We start from the raw sequence: 27,483 nt of genomic DNA, 5'->3' as shown, positions 1-27,483 counted from the left end.
GTGCCAGAGGGCTGGAGGATTGCAAATGTTACATCACTCTTTTTAAAAAAAGAGGTGAAAAAACCCCCCAGCAATTACAGGCCAGTCAGCCTAACGTCGGTGGTGGGGAAACTTTTAGAAACAATAATGCGGAACCAAATTAATTGTCACTTGGAAAAGTTTGGGCGAATAAATGAAAGTCAGCACGCATTTGTTAAAGGAAAATTGTGTTTGACTAACTTGATTGAGTTCTTTGAGGAAGTAATGGAGAGGGTTGATGAGGGTAATGCGGTTGATGTTGTGTATATGGACTTTAAAAAGATGTTTGATAAAGTACCACATAATAGACTTGTTCGCAAGATTAAAGGGACAGTGGCAGCCTGGATACAAAATTGGCAACGGGAGAGGAAGCAGAGTAAACAATAAGGATCAGAACAGACTTCAGGAGGACAAAGACAGACTGGTGAAATGGGCAGACACATGGCAGAGGCAATTTAATGCAGAGAAGTGTGAAGTGATACATTATGGTAGGAAGAATTAGGAGAGGCAATATAAACTAAATGGTACAATTTTAAAGGGGGTGCAGGAACAGAGAGACCTGGAAGTGCACATACACAGATCTTTGAAGGTGGCAGGACAAGTTGAGAAGGCTGTTTAAAAAGCATATGGGATCCTGGGCTTTATTAATAGAGGCACAGAGTACAAAAGCAAGGAAGTTATGCCAAACCTTTATAAAACACTGGTTAGGCCTCAGCTGGAGTATTGTGTCCAATTCTGGGCACCACACTTTCGGAAGGATGTCAAGGCCTTGGAGAGGGTGCAGAAGAGATTTACTAGAATGGTCCCAGGGATGAGGGACTTCAGTTAAGTGGAGAGACTGGAGAAGCTGGGATTGTTCTCCTCAGAGCAGAGAAGGTTAAGGGGAGATTTGATAGAGGTGTTCAAAATAATGACCGGTTTGGACAGAGTAAATAAGGAGAAACAGTTTCCAGTGGCAGAAGGGTCGGCAACCAGAGGACACAGATTTAAGGTGATCGGCAAAAGAGCCAGAGGGGAGATGAGGAAACATTTTTTTTTACGCAGCGAGTTGTGATGATCTGGAATGTGCTGCCTGAAAGGGCGGTGGAAGCAGATTCAATGGTAAATTTCAAAAGGGAATTGGATAAATACTTGAAGGGAAATAATTTTACAGGTCTATGGGGAAAGAGGAGGGGAGTGGGACTAATTGGATAGTTCTTTCAAAGAACCAGCACAGTCGTGATGGGCCGAATGGCCTCCTCCTGTGCTACACCTATTATGATGCTGTGAGTGGGCCCAGATGATGGACATCAGTGGGAGATTGGGGAATGTGACAGTGAGCCGAAGTCTGTCCTCACCAGATGTTTAGACAGGGACTGTCCAGCACCAATGTGGCAGTGTTTGGAGAAAGGTCATATTCAGGGTTACACGTCAGTCTCTTGTGTTGGGAGTGCCTTGATTATCACAATCAGTGGGTCACCACAAACAAAACGACAGGCTCCCAAATACCACCACTTCATCTCAGAGCTCTCAAAATATCATTCAAAAATCAATGATTGTTTTACCATCACTGGAGATGAATGGATCGGAAATCCACAAGCCATGCTGTCTTTCTGGGATATAAATGCCTCATCAATCAGCTGATCCCTTGGAGCCGACCGTTTACTGACAGCGGTGTTTTCATAACGTGAATCGATACAGGAACTGGAGGGTCGGCTCAGCCCTGAAGAAATTCAGAAGAGATTCATTAGCTGCAATCAGTTATCCAACAAGAGCACGCACTGAAAGTTGAGAAGTTAATAGTGAAAGATTCCCTCTCGGGGTCAAGTGTAATCATAGACTCTTACAGCACTGGAGGCCATTCGACCCATCGTGCCTGTGCCGGCTCTTTGAACGAGTTATCTAATTAGTCCACTTTCCTTGCTCTTCATAGAGTCATCGGAAGGTTACAGCATGGAAAGAAGACATTCGGCCCATCAAGTCCGTACCGGCTCTATGCAAGAGCAACCAAACGAGTCAGACTCCCACATCCAATCCCCGGAGCCCTGCAAATGTTTTCCTTTGAAGTACTTAACAAGTTCCCTTTTCAAGGCCATGATTCAATCTGCCTCCACCACCCCCTCAGGCAGTGCATCCCAGAGTCTAACCTCTCGCTGTGCAGAAAAGATTTTCTATCATCTCCCCTCTGGCTCTTTTGCCAATCACCTTAAATCTGTCCCCTCTGGTTACTGACCCTTCTACCAGTAGAAACAATTGCTCCTTGTTAACTTCACGATTTTGAACACCTCTATGAAATCTCCCCTTCATCTTCTCTGTTCTATGGAAAACAATCCCAGCGTCTCCAGTCTCTCCACATAACTGAAGTCCCTCATCCCTGGTACCATTCTAGTAAATCTCTTCTGCACCCTCTCTAAGGCCTTGACATCCTTCCTAAAGTGCAGTGCCAGAATTGGACACAATACTCCAACTGAGGCCTAACCAGTGATTTATAAAGGTTTAGCATAACTTCCTTGCCTTTATACTCTATGCCTCTATTGATAAAGCTCAGGATTCTCAACATATTCTGCCACCTTCTAAGATCTGTGTGCATACACCCCCAGGTCTCTCTCTTCCTGCACCCCCTTTAAAATTGTACCATTTAGTTTATATTGCCTCTCCTCATTCTTCCTACCAAAATGCATCACTTCACTCTTCTCTGCGTTAAATTTCACCTGCCACGTGTCTGCCCATTTCACCAGTCTGTCTCTGTCCTCCGAAAAACATAACAAATAGGAGTAGGCCATACGGCCCCTCGAGCCTGCTCCGCCATTCAATAAGATCATGGCTGATCTTCAACCTCAACTCCACTTTCCTGCCCGATCCCCAGATCCCTTGATTCCCTGAGAGTCCAAAAATCTATCTATCGATCTCAGCCTTGAACATACTGAACGACTGAGCATCCACAGCCCTCTGGGGTAGAGAATTCCAAAGATTCACAACCCTCTGAGTGAAGAAATTCCTCCTTATCTCAGTCCTAAATGGCCGACCCCTTATCCTGAAACTTTGCCGCCTAGTTCCGGACTCTCTAACCAGGGGAATGAACCTCTCAGCATCTACCCTGTCAAGCCCCCTCAGAATCTCATATGTTTCAATGAGATCACCTCTCATTCTTCCATACTCCAGAGAGTATAGGCCCATTCTACTTAATCTCTCCTCATAGGACAATCCTCTCATCCCAAGAATCAATCTAGTGAACCTTCGTTGCACCCCCTCTAAGGCAAGTATATGCTTCCTTAGATATGGAGAACAAAACTGTACACAGTACTCCAGGTGAGGTCTCACCAAAGCCCTGTACAACTGCAGCAAGACTTCCTTCCAAAAAAGGTCAAGATGCCATTTGCCTTCCTAATTGCATGCTGTACCTGCATACTAACTTTGTGTTTCTTTTACGAGGACACCCAAATCCCTCTGATCGCCAACATTTATTCAGAACATCTCTGACACATATATTCAGAACCTCTCTGGCCACAGGGGATGTGCCAGAGGACTGGAGAACCGCTCATGTAATACCATTATTCAAGAAGGGGAGTAGGGAAAAACCGGGGAACTACAGGCCAGTGAGCCTAACATCAGTGGTCGGAAAATTATTGGAAAAAATTCTGAAGGACAAAATTAGTCTCCACTTGGAGAAGCAAGGATTAATCAGGGATAGTCAACATGGCTTTGTCAAGGGAAGATCGTGTCTGACTAATTTGATTGAATTTTTTGTGGGGGTGACTAGGCGTGTGGATGAGGGTAACGCAGTGGATGTGGTATACATGGATTTCAGTAAGGCCTTCGATAAAGTCCCCCACAGGAGACTGGTCAAGAAGGTACGAGCCCATGGAATCCAGGGTGCCTTGGCACTTTGGATACAAAACTGGCTTAGTGGCAGAAGGCAGAGGGTGATGGTCGAAGGTTGTTTTTGTGACTGGAAGCCTGTGGCCAGTGGGGTACTACAGGGATCGGTGCTGGGTCCCTTGCTGTTTGTGGTCTACATTAATGACTTGGATATGAATGTAAAAGGTATGATCAGTAAGTTCGCTGATGATACAAAAATTGGTAGGGTGGTAAATAGCGAGGAGGATAGCCTCAGTCTGCAGGACGATATAGATGGGTTGGTCAGATGGGCGGAAAGGTGGCAAATGGCATTTAACCCGGAAAAGTGCGAGGTGATGCACTTTGGAGGGACTAACAAGGCAAGGGAATACACAATGAATGGGAGGACCCTAGGCAAGACAGAGGGTCAGAGGGATCTTGGTGTGCAAGTTCACAGATCCCTGAAGGCGGCGGAACAGGTAGATAAGGTGGTAAAGAACGCATATGGGATACTTGCCTTTATTAGCCGAGGCATAGAATATAAGAGCAAGGAGGTTATGATGGAGCTGTATAAAACACTGGTTAGGCCACAGCTGGAGTACTGTGTGCAGTTCTGGTCGCCACACTACAGGAAGGATGTGATCGCTTTGGAGAGGGTGCAGAGGAGATTCACCAGGATGTTACCAGGGCTGGAGCGCTTCAGCTATGAAGAGAGACTGGGAAGATTGGGTTTGTTTTCCTTGGAGCAGAGGAGGCTGAGGGGGGACATGATTGAGGTGTACAAAATTATGAGGGGCACAGATAGGATGGATACTGAGGAGCTTTTTTCCTTCGTTGAGGGTTCTATAACAAGGGGACGTAGATTCAAGGTAAAAGGCGGGAGGTTTAGAGGGGATTTGAGAAAGAACTTTTTCACCCAGAGGGTGGTTGGAGTCTGGAACTCACTGCCTGAAATGGTTGTGGAGGCAGGAACCCTCACAACATTCAAGAAGCATTTGGATGAGGACTTGAAATGCCATAGCATACAAGGCTACGGACCAAATGCTGGAATATGGGATTAGAGTAGACAGGGCTGATGGCCGGCGCGGACACGATGGGCCGAAGGGCCTCTATCCGTGCTGTATAACTCTATGACTCTATGACTCTATGATTTACTAGTTTCTCACCATTTAAAAAATATTCTGTTTTTCTATTCTTCCCACCGAAGTGAATCACCTCACATTTCCCCACATTATATTCCATTTGCCACTGACTTGCCCACTCATTGTCAAAATCCCTTTGCAGACTCTTTGTGTCCTCCTCATAGCTTACTTGACAACCTAGTTTTATATCGTCAGCAAACTTGGATACATTACACTCGGTCCCTTCATCTAAGTCATGAATATAGATTGTAAATAGCTGAGGCCCAAGCAACAATCCTTGCAGAACCCCACTAGTTACAGCCTGCCAACCTGGAAATGACCCGTTTTCTGTCCGTTAACCAATCCTTTAGCCATGCTAATATTACACCCAACCTCATGAGCCCTTATTTTGCATAACAACTTTTTATGTGGCACCTTATCGAATGCTATTGCTCTGTTAAGAACATTGGAACAGGAGTAGGCCATTCAGCCCCTCGTGCCTGCTCTGCCATTTGATAAGATCATGGCTGATCTGTGATCGAGCTCCATATACCTGCCTTTGACCCATATCCCTTAATACCTTTGTTTGCTAAAAAGCTATCTATCTCAGATTTAAAATTAGCAATTGAGCGAGTATCAATTGCCGTTACATCAAAGAACTCAATCAAGTTATTCAAACACGATTTGCCTTTAACAAATCCGTGCTGACTTTCATTTATTGGCCCAGACTTTTCCAAGTGCCAATTAATTTTGTCCTGAATTAATGTCTCGAAAGGTTTCCCACCACTGTCGTCAGACTGACTGGCCTGTAATTGTCGGGTTTATCCCTCTCTCCTTTTTTGAACAGGGGTGTAACATTTGCAATTCTACAGTCCTCTGGCACCATCCCCGGATCTAAGGAGGATTGGAAGATTGTGGCCAGAGCCTCCGCAATTTCCACCCTGACTTCCCTCAGTAACCGAGGATGCATCCCATCTGGACTGGGTGACTTTTCTACTTTGAGTACTGCCAATCTTTTAAGTACCTCCTCTTTATCTGTTTTCATCCTCTCCAATATCACTGCTACCTCCTCCTTTACTGCTACAGTGGCAGCATCCTCTTCTCCAGTGAAGACCGATGTGAAGTATTCATTCAGTACCTCAGACATGCCCTCTGCCTCCACAAGAAGATCTCCTTTTTCGTTTCTAATCGGTCCCACCCTTCCTTTGACTACCCTTTTTATTATTTTGGGTTCCCTTTTATGTTAGCCGCTAATCTATTATCAAACTCTCTCTTTGCCCCTCTTATTCCCTTTTTTTGATCTCCTCTGTACTTTCTATATTCAGTCTGGTTCTCTACTGAATTATGAAGCTTAAATGCGTCATAAGTCTCTTTCTGTTTAATTTTAATCTCTATATCTTTAGTCATCCAGGGAGCTCCAGATTTGGATGCCCTTCCTTTCCCGATCGGAGAGATGTGTCGACTCTGTACCCGGACCATCTCCTCCTTGAAGGCCTCCCATTGTTCAATTACCGTTTTGCCTGCCAATTTTTGATTGCAATCCACCTGGGCCAGATCGCTTTTTAACTCACTGAAATTTGCCCTCCTCCAGTTAAGCATTTTCACATTTGATTGTTCCTTGTCCTTTTCCATAACTATTCTAAACCTAATGATGTTATGATCACTGTTCCCCAAATGCTCCCCCACTGAAATATGCTCCACCTGCCCCACTTCATTTCCCAGAATTCGATCCAGCACTGTTTCCTTCCTGGTTGGGCTGGAAGCACACTGTTCCGGAAAGTTCTCTCATACACATTTGAGGAATTCCTCTCCCACTTTGCCCTTTACACTGTTACTATCCCAGTCTATATTGGGATAATTGAAGTTCCCCATTATCACCACTCTATATTTCTTGCATCTTTCAGTAAGTTCCCTGCAAATTTGCTCCCCTCTCTTCCCACTGTTTGGTCTACACCCAGTAGTGTAACAGCTCCTCTATTGATCCTTAATTCTAACCAAATAGATTCTGACTTTGACCCCTCAACTCCATCATCCCTTTCCAGTGCTATAATAGTTACTTAGATCAATACTGCCACCTCCCTCCCTCCCTCTCTCCTTTCTTTCCTTCTCTATCTTTCCTGAATACCTTGTAGCCAGGAATATTTCGTACCCAGTCCTCCCCTTCTTTGAGCCAGGTCTCTGTTATAGCCTCTATATCATATTCCCATGTGACAACTTAAGGCTGCAGCTCACCAACCTTCTTTACCATGCTACGTGCATTTACACAGATGCACTCGAGACTCATCTTAGACTGCCTCGCATTACCCCCCTGTCTGATCCCTCCTATTTCTGAACTATTCTGTACTCTAGTGCTGCTTGTCCCTTCCAGTCCACTGTGCACCTTGTTTCTCCTCTCTGATGTTTCATCCTGGTGCCCACCATGACCCCCCCCCCACTTTCCCTGCAAAATTGGTTTAAACCTTCCCCCACAGCAGGAATGAACCTCCCCGTAAGGATATTGGTCCCAGTTCTGTGGTGCAACACGCCCGTCTTTAACAGATTCTGAACATAAGAAATAGGAGCAGGAGTAGGCCATACGGCCCCTCGAGCCTGCTCCGTCATTCAATAAGATCATGGCTGATCTTCGACCTCAACTCCACTTTCCCGCCCGATCCCCATATCCCTTGATTCCTCTAGTGTCCAAAAATCTATCGACCTCTGTCTTGAATATACTCAATGATTCAGCATCCACAGCCCTTTGGGGTAAAGAATTCCAAAGATTCACAACGCCCTGAGTGGAAAAAATGCCTCCTCATCTCAGTCTTAAATGGCCGACCCCTTATCCTGAGACTATGCTCCCTAGTTCGAGACTCTTCAGCCAGGGGAAAGAACTTCTCAGCATCTACCCTGTCAAGACCCTTCAGAAGCTTATATGTTTCAGTGAGATCACCTCTCATTCTTCTAAACTCGAGAGTATAGGCCCATTCTCCTCAATCTCTCCTCAAAGGACAACCCTCTCATTCCAGGAATCAATCCAGTGAACCTTCGTTGCACCGCCTCCAAGGCAAGTGTATCCTTCCTTAGATAAGGAGACCAAAACTGTACACATTACTACAGGTGTGATCTCACCATAGCTCTGTACATTTGCAGCAAGACTTCCTTACTCTTGTACTCCAACTCCCTTGCAATAAAGGCCAACGTGCCATTTGCTTTCCTAATTGTTTGTTGTACCTGCATGTTAACTTTGTGTTTCTTGTACGAAGACACCCAGATCTCTCTGGACACCAACATTTAATAGTTTCTCACCATTTAAAAAATATTCTGTTTTTCTATTCTTCATACAGACGTGAATAACCTCACATTTTCCCACATTACACTCCATCTGCCACCTTCTTGCCCACTCACTTAACCTGTCTATATTCCTTTGCAGTTGCTTTGTGTCCTCCTCTCAGCTTACTTTCCCACCTAGCTTTGTATCATCAGCAAACTGGGATACATTATACTCTGTCCCTTCATCTAAGTCATTAATATAGATTGTAAATAGCTGAGGCCCAAGCACCGATCCTTGCGGAACCCCACTGGTTACAGCCGGCCAACCTGAGAATGACCCGTTTATCCCTACCCTCTGTTTCCTGTCCATTAACCAATCCTCTATCCATGCTAATATATCACCCCCAACACCACAAGAATAACAACCTTGAATGTGGCACCTTATTTAATGCCTTTTAACCCCACCTGCCCAGAACTGGTCCCAATGCCCCAGGAATTTGAAACCCTCCCTCCTGCACCATCTCTCCAGTCACGCATGAACCTGTCTTATCCAACTATTCCTAGACTCACTGGAGTGTGGCACTGGGAGTAGTCCAGTGATTGCAACCTTTGAGGTCCTGCTTTTTAAACATCTTCCTTAGCCCCTGAAACGTTGACGACAGGAGCTCGACACTTTTCCTTCCTATGTCATTGGTTCCCACATCAGCCACGACTTCTGGCAGTTCCCCTTCCCCCCTCAAAATACACTGCACCCTCTTGGTGATTTCGTTTACCCTGCATGGCACCTGGGAGGTAACACACCGTGCGGAACTCATGTCGGCGATTGCAGAAACGCCTGTCTCCCTCCCTGAATCCCCTGTCACAACTGCATTTCTTTTGGCCCCCTGTGCAGCTGATTCTCCCACGTTGCTCTGGATTTGCTCCCGACTCTACTCCCGAGGTGTCAACACCCTCACTGGTTTGTGAGTGCCACACTCCCAGGGGACTCCTGCACTGCCTGCCTGTTCCTCTTCATCTGTCTGGTGGTCACCCACTCCCTCTCCCCCTGAACCCTCTGTAGTTGTGGGGTGACCACCTCCTGAAACGTGCTATCCACGAAACTCTCAAATCCCGTATGCATTGTAGTGATGCCGGAGAGGGCCGGGCCGGGACGGGGGTCTGTACGGAACGGGATGGGATGTGACAGCGGGGGTCGAATGGGGTGCGGGTGGGGCGGTGGCATGCGGGACTGGAGGAGGGCGTTGGGGGGGGGTGGGTGCGAGGGTGCGAGGGGACCGTGCAGGATAGGAAAAGTTTGGACCTAGGAGAGTTGGACAGGTCTTAAGAGCAGTAACGAGCAGAAGCACAGCATTGATTCCAGTTCAGCATTGACCCAACAGATTGGAAAATTTGTCCAACTGTCTCTTAGCTCTTTATAAGGGGAGAGTGAAGGATAGGGCCTGTATTGCAGTGCTCCATCAGCCCATGGACCGCCTGCATCATTCTGTATCAGTCCTGATTATATCAGGGTTGGCACAGTCATCTCCTTCTGTGCCCAGACGCCAACCCATCTCATTCTACGAGTGTTTGGAACCTCTGGAAATATCAGCGTTGTGGTTATCAGGATTTAACTACAATCTGTAGCTTTTTGCCTGTCACATCCTTCCTTCCATTTATCTGCGGTTTGTTATAAATTCTGTTAATCACTCACCCAATGTTTTGTTTTATGACCAGGTGAATCGACTTTCTTGCAGAAAGCAGGATGCGAACGGTTGTCCTGGACTGAGGATTTCAGGGTGTTTCCCAGTCGGACCAGGGTTATCAGAAGTCTGGCCACAGAAAGTCACAGACAGGAGTTATTTGTTTGATGAACGACAAGGTGGTCCCTCTTCAGTAACGGACAGGGTCCAAACTGATGAGGACACTTCATTCAAACATACCAGCCACCAGCACCCATAGATGTGGAAAATTGCAAGCAGTTTAGAAATGGCAGAAGTGAATACAAACATCTTTAAAAGTCCTCCTGTTGGAAAGAGACCATCGGTGACGGAGTGGAATCTCAGAACAGGATCAGTGAAGATGCTGAATCAGGACTTGAACCAGTCTAAGAATCTTACGCAGGTTCTAGTGCCACAAAAACACATGTTTCCAAATGCTGCTTCACCTCAGTTTTACAGCCACACTCCTCCCGTCCAGCTGTCCAAGACCAGCAACTCCCTCGCAAAAATTTGGGAGGCTGTTAGCGTAAAATTTGGGCTGTTGGGTTAAAGGCCACGATGAAGTGACTATTGGGTACATGGCGGTGGTCTTTACCCTAAAACCACACTGAAATGCGCTTAGTGTAGATTAGACTAACCCTAATTAAAGCTTAAACATAACACTTGACTACTAACAAAATGGACACTCCGAAACAAAATGGATTCTGTGACTGTGGGAAAGACAGTTAAAAGTGTTGAGTTTGTACATTCCAAAACTGGCTAACAGTCTGGGAATACAAAAGACATTTCACAACGAACTGATAAAACTTTCGAACCAGACTGCGTGAAACAAAGGCATACTGTCTTCAGGTGATAACAGTTGTTTTAAATTGATTGGTTAATATATAAGCAGTCCGTTGTTGCCATGCGGGCTTAATTGGTTAATGTGTGTAATCAAGATTAATGATGTAAAAGCTTCTGAAAATCTGTATTACAAAGGTATAAAAAAGCATGACAACCATTTTAAAGTTGAGAAAGATGACTGCGTGCACTGCGGAGTGTCCAGCTGTTCTCCCAAAGCTTTGTCCAATAAACTGCATGTTGAATCTTTAAGTCTGACTCCGAGTGGTGATTTTTCCCACAACAAATTGGCGGAGTCGGGAGGATCTCACTACTGGTGAGTTGATCGGTTGGCCTCGATCAGTGAACTGGAGTAGAGATCATTGAACTGTGGGAGTCAGACTAAGCCAACAGTGCAGTTAACACGGGGCGGGGGGGTAGAATTTATGGGACTGTTGGGAAAGAACCATCCCGTATCAAACTCTGTCGTGGTGAACAAACGCAGAGATTAGAGCATAAGTTAAAGCATAAGTTAATTTACGATGTGTATTGTCTGATCATACAACCTAGAACCGAACCCCATGGGAGGAAGCACATTACCAAACTGGTAATTGTGGCCGTGAGTATATAGTTGCAACTGAAAGTAAAATCTGGAGTGGAGTTCGGGCTAGGATTTCAGAAAGTTTTCGAAAGTTTGGGAGGGAAAAGTAAGTCTGGCGTGACCGGCAGTGACCGGTGATTATGGCTGGCTGTGCACCAGCAAGACCGACAGTGATCGGTGATTAGTATCCAGCGAAGTCCCGGGGACAGGACCCGAAAGTTTGAGAGAAAAGAAAATCTGGCGAGAGGCCGGGACCCGAAGGAGAGATAGAGCGAGAGGCTGATATATAAGAAAAGAAAATCCGGTGTGAGACCGGGACCCGAAAGTTTGAGAGAAAAGAAAGCCCGGTGGGTAGACCGTGAACCGAAGGATATAGCGAGAGCAGAGCACGATAATAAAGATGACAAGTGAACAACCGAGATGTGGACCTGCAGGTTCCCTTATCGAAAAGTATATGACAGACAGACACTCGTTGATTAAGCAGATGCAAAAGGATGGCTGGGATATTTCTCAGACCTTAGAACAACAGAGAAAGTGGATAGACGGGGAAGAGAAGGATAAAACAAAAAAGGCAGGAGTATTACTAGTCCACCAACAAGCTGGATACCGGATGGTTCTTTCCCAACAGTCCCATAAATTCTCTTAACTTACCCCCCCCCCCCGCCCCGTGTTAACTGCACTGTTGGCTTAGTCTTACTCCCACAGTTCAATGATCTCGACTCCAGTTCGCTGATCGAGGCCAACCGATCAACTCACCAGTAGTGAGATCCTCCCGACTACGCCAATTTGTTGTGGGAAAAATCACCACTCGGAGTCAGACTTAAAGATTCAACATGCAGTTTATTGGACAAAGCTTTGGGAGAACAGCTGGACACTCCGCAGTGCATGCAGTCATCTTTCTCAACTTTAAAATGGTTGTCATGCTTTATTTTCCCTTTGAAATACAGATTTTCAGTAGCTTTTACATCATTAATCTTGATTACACACATTAACCAATTAAGCCCGCATGGCAACAACGGACTGCTTACATATTAACCAATCAAATTAAAACAACTGTTATCACCTTAAGACAGTATGCCTTTGTTTCACGCAGTCTGGTTCTATAGTTTTATCAGTTCGTTGTGAAATGTCTTTTGTATTCCCAGACTGTAAGCCAGTTTTGGAATGTACAAACTCAACACTTTTAACTGTCTTTCCCACAGTCACAGAATCCATTTTGTTTAGTAGTGTCCATTTTGTGAGGAGTCAAGTGTTATGTTTAAGCTTTAATTAGGGTTAGTCTAATCTACAGAAAGCGCATTTCAGTGTGGTTTTAGGGTAAAGACCACCGCCATGCACCCAATAGTCACTTCATCGTTGCCTTTAACCCAACAGCCCAAATTTTACGCAAACAGAGGCCTACCAAGATTCTCCGTGTGGGGCCCACTGGGAGAGCTTCTCCAGAGAAATGCAGAGTCCAATGGGTTTGAATCCAGTGAGGGAGACCAAAGAATGGAGAAACGAGGGACAGCCTTTAGAAGACATTTTTAATGTTTCCCAACACAAGTTGAGAAATATTGGCATAAATATCTTGGGCAAACAAGCAAAAGCAGTCAGCTGTTGGACAATATGGGAGTGTCAGGATGATCTCCCTGAGGGAGGAGATGTGGGTGGGAAGGTTGGTGCCAGATATAATCATTCCAAACTCCCGCCAAAAACCCAGGATATTTTATTTGAAGGCACAAAGTTACATTCTGAGCAGACGCCCAAAGAACACCATGTGGTGCAGCATCCCCTAAACATTCATCATTGTTCATCACTTAAGGAAAATGGTCTCCAAAAAGTCTGTCCAGGACAATATGAGGGACTGCTCCACCCATTAGAACTTGACAATCTAAGCGTTTCACCCTCTCATTTCACCTGCAAGGAGGCTGCAGATCGATGGGACAGAGATTTGATCAAGCAATCCAATTTACTCAGCAACAGTGAAGTGTACAACGAAAATTATGGCCATGATTACACTCAGTCACAGGCCTGTGAGAAAGCAGCTCAGGGCTGGCCTGGTGTGATTGATAGATGGGCCTGCCCTGTGCTGGAAACTGGATATCCGTCAGCGAAAGGCACCAGTGAATTGTTTGAGGAGGCCTTGGATCACAAGTCTTATTTAAACTGGAATGGCGATAATGAGCACCTGCCAGTTTCATTGGATTACCCTCAACCAAAAGCTTGGCCAATCCCTCTCTCACTCTATTACCCCCCATCAGACACCTTAGAGTGGAGTGAATCACCTTTGCCAAGTTGGTGTGGTGTTCCTCAGAGACGCACTTGGGGAAGTACAAGTCCAGAGGTGTGGGATTTCCCCAGAATGAAACTCTACTGATTGGAAGAGGGTTCGATGTGGTTTCTGGATTCAGGGCCAGCTGGGACTGCCTGCTGTCCTCCCCAGGTCAGGCTACCTTTGGAGTATAAAATAGGAACCAGAATAGGCAAGGGAGAGAAAGAAACTGCACGAACAAACCAATATAAAATCAACATAATATCAAACTCCCAATCTCACTGTTGCTTGTCGGAGTTTAATGGGGGCGACTCACCATCAGCCCCTGCTCAACATCAGGTGCCTCATCATGAGGTCAAAGGCAGTTTACAAAGTATAACAAGGTTCAATCTGATGGTATAGCTGAGTGCAGGAGGTCACAATGTGGGGTATAACCTGGGTTCTTGGTCACCGTTCCATCTCACCCCTGCATTTCCCTGAAGCCTCATTTCCCTCTGTGCCATCTTAAGAACATAAGAACATAAGAACATAAGAACATAAGAAATTGGAGCAGGAGTAGGCCAATCGGCCCCTCGAGCCTGCTCCGCCATTCAATAAGATCATGGCTGATCTGATCCCAACCACAAATCTAAAGAACACAAGAAGTCGGAGCAGGACCCGGCCACATAGCCCCTGGGCCCTCTCCGCCACCCACAGGGCATTGACCGATCCGAACTCAGCTTCATGTCCAATTTCCTGCCCGCTCCCCATAACCCCTAATTCCCTTTACTTCTAGGAAACTGTCTATTTCTGTTTTAAATTTATCTAATGATGTAGCTTCCACAGCTTCCTGGGGCAGCAAATTCCACAGACCTACCACCCTCTGAGTGAAGAAGTTTCTCCTCATCTCAGTTTTGAAAGAGCAGCCCCTTATTCTAAGATTATGCCCCCTAGTTCTAGTTTCACCCATCTTTGGGAACATGCTTACTGCATCCACCCGATCAAGACCCTTCACAATCTTATATGTTTCAATAAGATCGCCTCTCATTCTTCTGAACTCCAATGAGTAGAGTCCCAATCTACTCAACCTCTCCTCATATGTCCGCCCCCTCATCCCCGGGATTAACCGAGTGAACCTTCTTTGTACTGCCTCGAGAGCAAGTATGTCTTTTCTTAAGTATGGAGACCAAAACTGTATGCAGTATTCCAGGTGCGGTCTCACCAATACCTTATATAACTGCAGCAATACCTCCTTGTTTTTATATTCTATCCCCCTAGCAATAAAAGCCAACATTCCGTTGGCTTTCTTGATCACCTGCTGCACCTGCATACCAACTTTTTGATTTTCTTGCACTAGGACCCCCAGATCCCTTTGTACTGCAGTACTTTCCAGTCTCTCGCCATTACGAAAATAACTTGCTCTCTGATTTTTCCTGCCAAAGTGCATAACCTCACATTTTCCAATATTATATTGCATCTGCCAAATCTCCGCCCACTCACCCAGCCTGTCTATATCCCCTTGCAGTTTTTTTATGTCCTCCTCACTCTCTACTTTCCCTCCCATCTTTGTATCATCTGCAAATTTTGATATGTTGCACTCGGTCCCCTCCTCCAAATCGTTAATATAGATTGTAAAGAGTTGGGGACCCAGCACCGACCCCTGTGGAACACCACTGGTTACTGGTTGCCAGTCCGAAAATGAACCATTTATCCCAACTCTCTGCTTCCTGTTCGATAACCAATCCTCCACCCATGCCAGAATATTACCCCCAATCCCGTGATTTTTTATCTTAAGTAATAATCTTTTATGTGGCACCTTGTCGAATGCCTTCTGGAAGTCTAAATACACTACGTCCACTGGTTCCCCTTTATCCACCCTATACGTTATATCCTCGAAGAACTCAAGCAAATTTGTCAGACATGACTTCCCCTTCATAAAGCCATGCTGACTTTGTCCTATTAAATTATGCTTATCTAAATGTTCCGTTACTGTCTCCTTAATAATAGACTCCAAAATTTTACCCACCACAGATGTTAAGCTAACTGGCCTATAATTTCCAGCCTTCTGCCTACTACCCTTTTTAAATAACGGTGTTACATTAGCAGTTTTCCAATCTGCCGGGACCTCTCCTGAGTCCAGGGAATTTTGGAAAACTATCACCAAAGCATCCACAATCCCTACTGCCACTTCCCTCAAGACCCTAGGATGGAAGCCATCAGGTCCAGGGGATTTATCCGCCTTGAGTCCCATTATTTTACCGAGTACCATCTCTTGAGTGATTTTAATCGTATTTAGCTCCTCCCCCCCGAGAGTCCCCTGTTTGTCCAGTGTTGGGATATTCTTAGTGTCCTCTACTGTAAAGACTGAAACAAAATATTTGTTCAGCATTTTTGCCATCTCCATGTTTCCCACCATTAATTTCCCGGTCTCATCCTCTAAGGGACCTATGTTTGCCTTAGCCACCCTTTTTCTTTTTATATAACTATAGAAACTCTTGCTATCTGTTTTTATATTTTTTGCTAATTTCTTTTCATAATCTAACTTCCCTTTCTTAATCAATCCTTTAGTTACTTTTTGCTGTCTTTTGAAGAATTCCCAATCTTCTATCCTCCCACTAAGTTTGGCTACCTTATATGTCCTTGTTTTTAGTCGGATACTATCCTTGATTTCTTTACTTAGCCACGGGTGGCTGTCATTTCTTTTACACCCTTTTTTCCTCAGTGGAATATATTTATTTTGAAAGTTGTAAAATAACTCCCTAAATGAACACCACTGCTCATGTACCGTCTTACCCTTTAATCTATTTTCCCAGTCCACTTTAATCAATTCCGCTCTCATACCATCATAGTCTCCTTTATTCAAGCTCAGTACGCTTGTTTGAGAATCAATCTTCTCACCCTCTAATTGGATATGGAATTCAACCATGTTGTGGTCGCTCGTTCCAAGGGGATCCTTAACTAGGACATTATTAATTAATCCTGACTCATTACACAGGACCAGGTCCAAGGTTGCCTGCCCCCTTGTAGGATCAGTTACATACTGCTCAAGAAATCCATCCCTGATGCACTCAATGAACTCGTCCTCAAGGCTGCTCTGCCCAATTTGATTTGTCCAGTTAATATGATAATTAAAATCCCCCATAATTATGGCTGTTCCCTTATTACATGCCCCGACTATCTCCTGATTAATACTTCTTCCAGCAGAGTTGCAACTATTAGGAGGCCTATATACTACGCCCACTAATGTTTTTTTTCCCTTATTATTCCTTATCTCCACCCAAACTGTTTCATTATCTTGATGCTTTGTCCCAATATCATTTCTCTGTATTACAGTGATTCCTTCCTTTATTAACATAGCCACCCCACCTCCCCTTCCTTCCTGCCTGTCCTTCCTGATTGTTAAATAATCTTGCTTCACGAACCAATCATCCAAAAGGTAAACACAGTGATACCACAGAGCAAAACCGTTTCTGTACAATGTCTCCCAAAACGGAACTGGAGCACAGCATCGTGACTCCTACAACCGGGGGACTTGAGAGGAGATGGAGTGTCCGACTGTGATGTGATGCTCTGTGCAATTCACTGACTGAATTGGTTCCCTTTTACATTTGTAATTATACGATCAGAAAATGTGATTGGACAGGCACGAAAAGATCAGTGGCATTCCTGGAGCTGGAGGATAATTTCATTGGATATCTCAGGGGACCTGTTGGATCTTAACAGTGTGACCTATTGACTTGGCACCAATCTGTTGTGAGCCCCATTGGATAGGTTATGCACATATGGTGTTGATAGTGGGAGTTACAGGATCGACAGTCCTGGTTTTAGGTTTTTGTTCTGTTTGTGCATCTCAAATGAACAGCCCCATTGCCAACATGAATTGTATTCATGGGAACAAAGGATGTTTTTCTGTACATATTATCCCAGCTTGAAATTAACTGGTGTGGAATAAAAATTAACACAGGGATTTTCCTGAACAATTTCTTCGTTCATTGTTTCCAACCAAACATGGACATGGTTCCTTATCCAGTTAACCTCCACGGGGGGCGGTCGGTTGTGGGCCATGTGAGGTGGGACTGGGGGGTGGGGGGGCGGGAAGGGTGGGTCAAGGGGGCATGTGAGGTGGAGGGGCGTGTCGGAGGGGCCATGTGAGGGGGAGGCGTGTCGGAGGGGGTATGTGAGGGGGAGGGGCGTGTCGCAGGGGGCATGTGAGGGGGAGGGGCGTGTCGGAGGGAGCATGTGAGGGGGAGGGGCGTGTCGGAGGGGGCATGTGTGGGGGAGGGGAGTGTCGGAGGGGGCATGTGAAGTGGAGTGGCGTGTCGGAGGGAGCATGTGAGGGGGAGGGGCGGGTAGGAGGGGGCATGTGAGGGGGAGGGGCGTGTCGGCGGGGGCATGAGAATGGGAGGGGCGTGTCGGAGGGGGCATGTGAGGGGGAGGGGCGTGTCGGAGGGGGCATGTGAGGGGCGGGACGGAGGTGGCATGTGAGGGGGAGGGGCGTGTCGGAGGAGGCATGTGAGGGGGAGGGGCGTGTCGGAGGGGGCATGTGAGGGGGAGGGGCTTGTCGGAGGGTGCATGTGAGGGGCGGGTCGGAGGGGGCATGTGAGGGGGAGCCGCGATGTGAAGGGGAGGGGCGTGTCGGAGGGGGCATGTGAGGGGGAGGGGCGTGTCGGAGTGGGCATGTGAGGGGGGAGGGGCGTGTCGGAGGGGGCATGTGAGGGGGAGGGGCGTGTCGGAGTGAGCATGTGAGGGGGAGGGGCGGGTCGGTGGGGGCATGTTAGGGGAGGGGCGGGTCGGAGGGGCATGTGAGTGGGATGGGCGGGTCGAAGGGGGCATGTGAGGGGGAGGGTCGGGTCGGGTCGGAGGGGGCACGTGAGGGGGAGGGGGCACGTGAGGGGGCATGTGAGGGGGAGGGTAGGGTCGGGTCGGAGGGGGCATGTGAGGGGCGGGTCAAACAGGAGGCCTTGGAGAAGTCTCACTTGTGATGACACTGAGTGTAAATTTTACGTGTCTCTTTTTGCATAATTGTTTCTGATCAAAGATTAAAATTTCCATTCAAGCTGAGAATCCTGCTCAACAATTGTTCACAATGCTGTCAGTCAGCGTCAAGTGAGCTCAAAGCCAGGTATTGTTGGATTTGCTTTAAAATGCCACATGATTCCAATAGTTTCTGTGATGTTTTGTGTCTCCAGTAACAGGAGCTGGGATGGGATTTATGGGATGGGATTTATGGGATGGAATGTGAAACAATGTCACTTCTCGTGCAGGAGAGCGGTCAGCTCTTGGGTTTATTTAACCAACTGGAGAATCAGAACAAAGGGATAAGTGAGCACAGTCTTAAACTCCTGTCTGACTTTGGTCTGAGTCACGACGTAGATGCAGGTGTTACTGCAGGAACTGAGGAGTTGCAGTATCGGCCCGATGTATCCGAAGTCTGGAAGGCGGTTGCCGAAGAATAGATCAGTCAATTGATTTAACACAATCCGTTCGTGGATGGTGTGCACAGCTTGTGTCATCCACAGCAGTATGAAGCTTGCAGATATGCTGAAGAGCAGAACGATGGATTTCCTGCGGTTCTCCATCTCTGTATCCTTGTGATTCTCCCGATCACGCTTCCCCCGGAGCCCCCTGCGTACTCGACTCGCCAGTAAAATGTGTCTGACCGTCAGAGCGTTGAGGAGCAGAATCAGCACGAACGGGAGCAGTGGGGTTAACGCACGATGAAAGTAGTCGAATGCTTTCCACAGGGGTGAGGTGTAGTAGCTCCACCTCACCAGGCAATATATCGGCATGGAAAAAAGATAGAAAACTTCATATCGAAAATACCAAGGGATGTTCTTCAAACAGCTCAACACACTCACTGTTCCCAGAACCACAGCCGCTGTTCTCGGGGTGCAATATTTAGTTTTCAGCTTCTGGCAACAAATGGCCACAAATCGATCAAAGGTGAAAGCCACGGTGAACCAGACAGAACAGTCCGTGGCTGCATGAGTGAGACAGTCACCGAGACCACACATGGTAATGCTCTCTGTGAATATATCAATGAAATAAAGGGTGACAATACGGTGCAGTATCACAGCAGTGAGGATAACGGTTAGATCAGCCGCTGCCATGGACACGAGGTAACAGGAGATGCATCGAGACAGACCACACTTTCCCCGGGATAAGATCAGGATCACCAGCAGGTTAACTGGGAGAAATTGGAACAAAAAAGATCAGGAAAATCACTCATCAGATTGGCAACAAAGATTGGACAGGATTTTGTGAGGAATTTATACTGAGCCTACTCTGTTTAGCAAATGGAGACTGAACCCCAGACCTGGGCAGTGCCATCCCTTTTTTTAAATGTATTCGTTCGTGGGATGTGGGCGTTGCTGGCGAGGCCGGCATTTATTGCCCATCCCGAATTGCCCTTGAGAAGGTGGTTGTGAGCCGCCTTCTTGAACTGCTGCAGTCTGTGTGGTGAAGGTTCTCCCACAGTGCTGTTAGGAAGGGAGTTCCAGGATTTTGGCCCAGCGACGATGAAGGAACGGCGATATATTTCCAAGTCGGGATGGTGTGTGAATTGGAGGGGAACGTGCAGGCGGTGTTTCCATGTGCCTGTTGCTCTTCTCCTTCCAGGTGGTAGAGGTCGCAGGTTTGGGAGGTGCTGTCGAAGAAGCCTTGGCGAGTTGCTGCAGTGCATCCTGTGGATGGAACACACTGCAGCCATGGTGCGCCGGTGGTGAAGGGAGTGAATGTTTAGGGTGTTGGATGGGGTGCCAATCAAGCGGGCTGCTTTGTCCTGGATGGTGTCGAGCTTCTTGAATGTTGTTGGAGCTGCACTCATCCAGGCAAGTGGATAGTATTCCATCACACTCCTGACATTTAAACAACTAACGGGAGGAGGATGCAACGTGAACATCCCCATCCTCAACGATGGCAGAGTCCACCATGTGAATGCAAAAGACAAGGCGTTTCAACCATCTTCAGTCAGAAGTGCCGAGTGGATGATCCAGTTCAGCCTCCTCCCGATATCCCCACCATCACAGATGCCAGTCTTCAGCCAATTCGATTCACTCCACGTGATATCAAGAAACGGCTGAGTGCACTGGATACAGCAAAGGCTATGGGCCCCGACAACATCCCGACTGTCGTGCTGAAGATTGTGCTCCAGAACTAGCCACGCCTCTAGCCAAACTGTTCCAGTGCACCTACAACATTGGCATCCACCCAACAATGTGCATAATTGCCACCACCTCCTTTCATTCCTTCCCTATCTTTCCTGAACACCTTTTATCCAGGAATATTTAGTACCCAATCCTGCACTTTTATGAGCCTGGTCTCCGTTATCGCCACTACACCATATTCCCATAAGGCTCACCGACCTTCTGTACCACTCTTTGTGCGTTTACACACATGCACTGCAAACCAGTCTTAGACCTCCTCGTATTCTCTCTGGTGCCCATCCCTCTGCCACATTAGTTTAAACCCTCTCCCCCCAGCACTTGTGAATTTCTCTGAGAGGACATTGGTCCCAGCTCTGTTGAGATGCAACCTGTCCGACCTTCAGACCGGGTAGTCTATCAAATGGACACTGATCGGACCTGGACAGTGATTTGAAATGGACAGTGAACTCCCGGCATGGACGTGCTATCAAATGGAGTCTCATCTAATGTCCCACATGGCAGATTGGTCAAAAAAGTAAAAGCCCATGGGATCCAAGGGAATGTGGCAAATTGGATCCAAAATTTGCTCAGTGACAGTCAGCAAATGGTAATGGCTGACGCGTGTTTTTGCGATTGGAAGGCTGTTTCCAGTGGAGTACCGCAGGGCTCGGTACTAGGGCCGTTGCTTTTTGTGGTCTACATTAACGATTTGGACTGAAACGTAGGGGGCGTGATTCAGAAATTTGCAGACGACACAAAGATAGGCCGTGTGGCTGATAGCAAGGACTGGTCAGATGGGCAGAAAAGTGGCAAATGGAATTCAATCCGGAGAAGTGTGAGGTAATGCATTTGGGGAGGGCAAACAAGGCAAGGGAATACACAATGAATGGGAGGATACTGAGAGGTGTAGAGGAAGTGAGGGACCTTGGAGTGCAGGTCCACAGATCCCTGAAGGCAGCAAGACAGGTTGATAAGGTGGTTGAGAAGGCATACGGGATACTTTCCTTTATTAGCCGAGGCATAGCATATAGAAGCAGGAATGTTATGCTGGAACTCTATAAACACTGGTTAGGTCACAGCTTGAGTACTGCGCACAGTTCTGGTCACCACATTACAGGAAGGATGTAATTGCACTGGAGAGGTTGCAGAGGAGATTTAAGAGGATGTTGCCAGGACTGGAGAATTTTAGCCATGATGACAGATTGGATAGGCTGGGGTTATTTTCCTTGGAACAGAGGAGGCTGAGGGGAGATTTGATTGAGGTGTATAAAATTATGAGGGGCCTCGATAGAGTGGATCGGAAGGACCCATTTCCCTGAGTGGAGGGGTCATTAACTCGGGGGCATAGATTTAAAGTGATTGGGTGAAATTTTTTTCCCGCATTTCTGCTCTAATCCTTCTACCAGAGGGTGGTGGGGGTCTGGAACTAACTGCCTGAGAGGGTGGTAGAGGCAGAAACCCTCAACTCATTTTTAAAAATAACTGGATGTGCACCTGAAGAGCCGTGACCTGCAGGGCTACGGACCAAATGCAGGAAAGTGGGATTCGGCTGGGTGGCTCGTTTCTCAGCTGGCTCGGCACGATCGGCCGAATGGCCTCCTTCTGTGCCTTATTTTTTGAATGATTCTATGTCCTGGCCAGTGCTATCAAGCAATGACTGATCTCTGGATTTTGGCAGTGCTATCAAATGGATACTGATCCACAGACCTGGACAATGCAAACAAATAGAAACAGAGAAAAAAGGAGCAGGAGTAGGCCATTCGGCCCTTCGAGCCTGCTCCGCCATTCAATATGATCATGGCTGATCCTCTATCTCAATACCATATTCCTGCGCTCTCTCCCCATATCCCTTGATGCCTTTTGTGTCTAGAAATCTATCTGTCTCCTCCTTAAATATATTCAGTGACTTGGCATCCACAGCCTTCTGTGCTAGAGAATTCCACAGGTTCACCACCCTCTGAGTGAAGAAATTTCTCCTCATCTCAGTCCTAAATGTCCTACCCTATATCCTGAGACTGTGACCCCTCGTTCTGGACCCCCCAGCCAGGGGAAACATCCTCCCTGCATCCAGTCTGTCTAGCCCTGTCAGAATTTTATATGTTTGAATGAGATCCCCCCTCATTCATCTAAATTCGAGAGAATACAGACCGAGACGACCCAATCTCTCCTCATACGACAGTCCTGCCATCCCAGGAATCAGTCTGGTGAACCTTCGCTGCACTCCCTCTATGGCAAGTACATCCTTTCTTAGGCCAGGAGACCAAAACTGCACACAATACTCCAGGTGTGGTCTCACCAAGGCCCTGTATATTTGCAGTAAGACATCCTCGCTCCTGTACTCAAATCCTCTTGCAATGATGGCCAACATACCATTTGCCTTCCTAACTGCTTGCTGCACCTGCATGTTTGCTTTCAGTGACTGGTGTACAAGGACGCCCAGGTCCCTTTGTACATCAACATTTCCCAATCTATCACCATTTAAATAATACTCTGCCTTTCTGTTTTTCCTTCTGAAATGGATAACTTCACATTTATTCACGTTATACTGCATCTGCCAAGTATTTGCCCACTCACTCAACTTGTCTAAATCGCCTTGAAGCCTCTTTGCATCTTCCTCACAACTGATGATCCCACTCATCATCCAAATCATTGATATATATTGTGACTAGCTGGGACCCAAGCACTGATCCCTGCTGTACCCCACTAGTCACCGCCTGCCACCCTGAAAAACACCCATTTATTCCTATTCTCTGCTTCCTGTCTGTTAACCAATTTTCAATCCATGCCAGTATATTACCACCAATCCCATGTGCTTTAATTTTTCACACTAACCTCTTATGTGGGACTTTATCAAAGGTCTTCTGAAAATCCAAATATATCACATCCACTGGTTTTCCCCTATCTATTCTACGAGTTACATCCTCAAAAAAACTCCAGTCGGTTTGTCAAACATGATTTCCCTTTCATAAATCCATGTTGACTTTGTCTAATCCCGTTGATATTTTCTAAATGTGCTATTATCACATCCTTCATAATAGACTCTAGCATTTTCCCCACGACTGATGTTAGGTTAACCGGTCTGTAGTTCCCTGTTTTCTCTCCTTCCTTTTTTAAATAGTGGGGTTACATTTGCCATCCTCCAATCTGCAGGAACTGTTTCATAATCTATCGAATTTTTGAAGATGACAACCAATGCATCCACTATTTCCATGGCTACCTCTTTTACTATTCTGGGATGCAGATTATCAGGCCCTGGGGATTTATCGGCTTTTAGTCCCATTAATTTCTCCAGCATTTTTTTTTACGAATATTAGTTTCCTTTAATTCCTCCTTCTCACTAGACCCTTGGTTCCCTGGCATTTCTGGGAAGTTATTTGTGTCCTCTTCCATGAAGACAGAACCAAAGTATTTTTTTAATTACTCTGCCATTTCCTTGTTCCCCATTATAAATTCTCCTGTTTCTGACTGAAAGGGATCTACATTTGTCTTCACTAATCTTTTTCTTTTTACATACTTGTAGAAGCTTTTACAGACAACTTTTATGTTCCTTGCAAGTTTACTCTCATACTCTATTTCCCCCTCTGAATCAATCTCTTGGTCCTTTTTTGCTGAATTCTAAACTGCTCCCAATCCTCAGGCTTGCCACTTTTTCTGGCAACTTTATATGAATCCTCTTAGGGTCTAATACTGCCCTTAATTTCTTTTGTTAGCCACGGTTGGGCCGCTTTCCTTTTGTATTTTTGCACCAGAAAGGAATGTATAACTTATCCACCGTGATGCCTTTTAATGCAGCTTCCCAATCTATCATAGCCAACTCACTCCTCATACCTTCGTAGTTTCCTTTGTTTAGATTTTGGACCCTAGTTTCGGATTGGACTTCATTTTCCATCTTAATGAAGAATTCTTTCATGTTATGGTCACTCTTCCCTGAAGGACCCCGCACAACAAGATTATTAATTATCCCCTTCTCATTGCACAATACCCAATCTTGGATAGCCTGTTCCCTGGTTGGCTCCTCAATGTATTGGTCTAAAAAACCATCTCGTACACACTCCAGGAATTGCTCCTCCGCAGTATTATTGCTAATTTGGTTTGGCCAGTCTATGTGCAGATTAAAGTCATCCATGATGACTGAAGTACCCTTGTTACGTGCATCTCTAATTTCGAGTTTGATGCCGTCCCCTACATTACCACTATTGTTTGGAGGCCTATCGACAACTCCCCACCAGTGTTTTCTGCCCCTTGGTGCTTTTTCACTCCACCCAGACTGATTCCACATCTTGATTTTCTGAGCCAATATCCTTTCTCGCTATTGCTCTGATTTCATCCTTTACTAACAACGCCACCCCACCTCCTTTTCCTTTTTGCCTTTCCTTCATAAATATCGAATACCCTTGGATATTCAGCTCCCAGCCTTTGTCACCCTGAGGCCATGTCTGTGTAATGGCAATTCTATTGTCTCCGTTAACATCTATTTGCGCTGTTAATTCATCTACCTTATTACGAATTCTTCGTGCATTGCATTCAGATACAGTGCCGTTAGATTTGTCTTTTCAACATTTTATGACATCTTAACATTTTTGTACTGTGGCCCTATTTGTCTTATTACCATTTTTTCTTACCCGGACCCTATTTGTTGTCTTTTGTTTGTGTGCTCTGTCCCTTCCTGACACAATCTGGTGATCCTTACCCCAATCACTTGCCTGCACTGCTTCTTTTTCTTTTCTCTTTAGCAGTCTCGATTTCTCTCCCCCCCCTCCCCCCTCCCCCTCTCCCTCCCTCACTCCCCCCTCACCCTCCCCCTCCCCAATTTAGTTTAAAGCCCTGTCTACCTCCCTGGAAATTTGATTCGCTCGAACTCTGGTCCCAGCATGGTTCAGGTGTAGTCCGTCCCAACGGAACAGCTCCCTCTTTCCCCAGTACTGGTGCCAGTGGCCCACGAATCGAAACCCACTTCTCCCACTCCAATCTGTGAGCCACGCATTCATCTCCCTGATTCTATTGACCCTGTGCCAATTTGCTCGTGGCTCAGGTAATAATCCAGAGATTATCACCTTTGTGGTTCTGCTTTTTAATTTAGTCCCTAACTGCTCAAACTCTCAGCAAAACCTTTTTCCAAGTGCAATCTATGTTGTTGGTCCCAACATGGACCACGACAACTGGATCCACCCCCTCCCACTCCAAGTTCTTCTCCAGCCCGGAGGAGGTGTCCTTTAGCCTGACACCGGGTAGGCAACATCGCCTTCGGGGCTCATGCTCCTGGCTGTAGAGAACAGTGTCTAAGCCCCCTAACTATGCTGTCGCCTACTACAAACACCTTCCTTTTTACTCCTCCCACTTGAACGGCTTCCTGTACCATGGTGACGTGGTCAGTTTGCTCGTCCTCCCCGCGGTCCCCACACTTGTCCACAAGGGTTGCAAGAACCTTAAAGCTATTGGACAAGCGCAGGGAATGAGGCTCCTGCAATACTACCTTCTGGATCCCCGTACCTGCCTCACTCGCAGTCACTCCATCCTGTCCCAGACCACCTGTCAATTCTAAAGTGTTTAACCTCAGGGGTGTGGCTGCCTCCTGGAGCAAAAGGTCCATGTCGCTTTGGGTTTTTCCTCATGTCACCTTTGGTTCTTTTGCCAATCACCTTAAATCTATGTCCTCTGGTTCTTAATCCTTCCGCCAATGGGAACAGTTTCTCTTTAATTACTTCATCTGAACCCTTCGTGATTTTGAACACCTCTATCAAATCTCCCCTCAACTTTCTCTGCTCCAAGGAGAACAACCCCAGCTTCTCCAGTCTCTCCACATAACTGAAGTCCCTCATCCCTGGTACCATTCTAGTCAATCACATTCTGCACCCTCTCTGAGGCCTTGACATCCTTCCTAAAGTGTGGTGCCCAGAATTGGACACAATACTGCAGCTGAAGCCTAACCAATGTTTTGGAAAGGTTTAGCTTAACTTCCTTGCTTTTATATCTTATGTCCCTGTTTATAAAGCCAAGGATCCCGTATGCTTTTTTAACAGCCTTATAAACGTGTCCTGCCTCCTGAAAAGATTCGTGCACGTTCACTCAAAGGTCTCTCTGTTGCTGCACTCCCCTTATTTTGTCCCATGCAGTTATAGGACATCAGGAGAAAATGACTGTTAAAAATAAAGTGAGGGTAACAATGAGTAAAAACAAATTAAATTGCCTGCACAGCAATGTGGACAGCATCTGAAACATAACGGGGGAACTGGAGGTACTAATTCATAGTGAGGAGCCGGGTGTAGTCGGGATAACTGAAACATGGCTACACAAAGAATAGGACCGGCAGTGAAATATTGCAGGATAGAACATATTTAGAAAGGCTAGGGAAGGAAGCAGGGGACGTGGGGTAGCTGTATTAATCAGACAACATAATGGCAGGAGCAAAATGGGACATAACTGATATTAAGACAGAAACATAATCCATATGGATTGAGACAAAGGATAAGAAGGGATCGATCACATTAATGGGGATATTCTACAGGTCACCTAATAGTGGAAGGGAAGTGGAGGAAGAAATATGGAGACAAATCTATGAAATGAGTTTTAAAAAATCAAATAATTAATCATGGGAGATTTCAACTCCCCTCAAATAAACAGGAGAAACATAAATGGAGTTTGAACAGTGAGTACAGGACTACTTTCTTACCGAGTATGTGAGGAACCCAACAAAAGGAATCACTGCTGGATCCAGTAACAGGAAATGAACCGGAACCGATAAGAGAAGTAAGTGAAGCGGACATCTCGGCAATAGCGATCATAA

Source organism: Heptranchias perlo, chromosome 42 (assembly GCF_035084215.1).
Source record: "Heptranchias perlo isolate sHepPer1 chromosome 42, sHepPer1.hap1, whole genome shotgun sequence".
NCBI lineage: Eukaryota > Metazoa > Chordata > Chondrichthyes > Hexanchiformes > Hexanchidae > Heptranchias > Heptranchias perlo.
This window is presented reverse-complemented; position numbering follows the sequence as displayed.